This window comes from Galeopterus variegatus, unplaced genomic scaffold (assembly GCF_000696425.1).
Source record: "Galeopterus variegatus unplaced genomic scaffold, G_variegatus-3.0.2 Scaffold289, whole genome shotgun sequence".
Lineage (NCBI taxonomy): Eukaryota > Metazoa > Chordata > Mammalia > Dermoptera > Cynocephalidae > Galeopterus > Galeopterus variegatus.
Window position 1 is genome coordinate 747,273 of NW_007726400.1, and position 1,165 is coordinate 748,437.

The following is a 1,165-nucleotide window of genomic DNA, read 5'->3' on the forward strand; positions in this document are numbered from 1 at the left end:
GGTGGCGCACTGGAGAGTGCGCCACTTGGGAGCGCGGCGGCGCTCCTGCCGAGGGTTCGGATCCGGTTCCGCTCACTGGCTGAGCGAGGTGCGGGCGCAACACCGAGGGTTGCGATCCCGTTGCTGGTCCCAGTCCGGTACGGGTGCGACACTGAGGGTTGCGATCCATTGCCAGTCACGAAAAAAAGACAAAAAAAGGAAAGAAAGAAAAAAACAAAAAACATTTTAAGTGGTATTAAGTACATTCACAATGTTGTCCAACCATAACCACTATCACTTTCCAGCAGAAATTTACCCATTAAAAATAACTCCCCATTTCCATCTCTTCCCCAGCCCCTGGGAACCTCTTAATCCACTTTCTGTCGCTATGAATCTGCCTATTCTGGGTACCTCATATAAGTGGATCACACAGTATTTATCCTTTGTGTCTGGCTTATTTTCACTTGGCATGTTTTCAAGGTTCATCCATATCGTGGCATGTGTCAGAACATCATTCCTTTTTAAAGCTAAAAAATAATAAAATCATTTAAAATTTTAGGGCTAAAAATCAGTATGTTGTGGTTTTCTCTGTTTTTATCTTGAGGTCTCTCTCAGGAGAGTGGCTGTAAACTCTAGCCCTGCTCTGACAAGGCTCCAGGGATGTTTACAGTGTGCCTTTCACGGGATACTTCTTTATCCTGTTAATGGCCTAAGTGTCCAACCCGTGAACAGGTGTCCCTCTCACAGGAAACTCATTTTATACTAGCAGGCACCCTTCTGGTTCTTGTCTGACCTGTGTGCATTTTATACTTACTGAGATAACCACTCTCTAGGAGAGCCCTGACCAGGAAGGATAGGTTCAGGTGTGTCGGCCATGTGACACACAAGAAAGGCAACTCAACAAAACACATGAAATAAGAGAAGCAGTGTATCGCTTTCCTAGAGAGGAGGACAGCATGCCTTGCAGGGCCAACAGGAAGGGGCAAGCCATCTAGTGCAGGCACACTCAGCCAGCAGGTGGGAAGCAAGTGAGAGAGAGAGCGAGCGACTGGTGGGCCAACACCATTACAGGAGTCCAGAGTGTCACCCAAGAAGGTTTCCTCAGGCATGACTTCCCTGGAGTCTTGCTGTGACTGAGGGACTTATCTGGGCAGTCCATGTGCTGTGTGCGAGTCAGAGGCAAGTC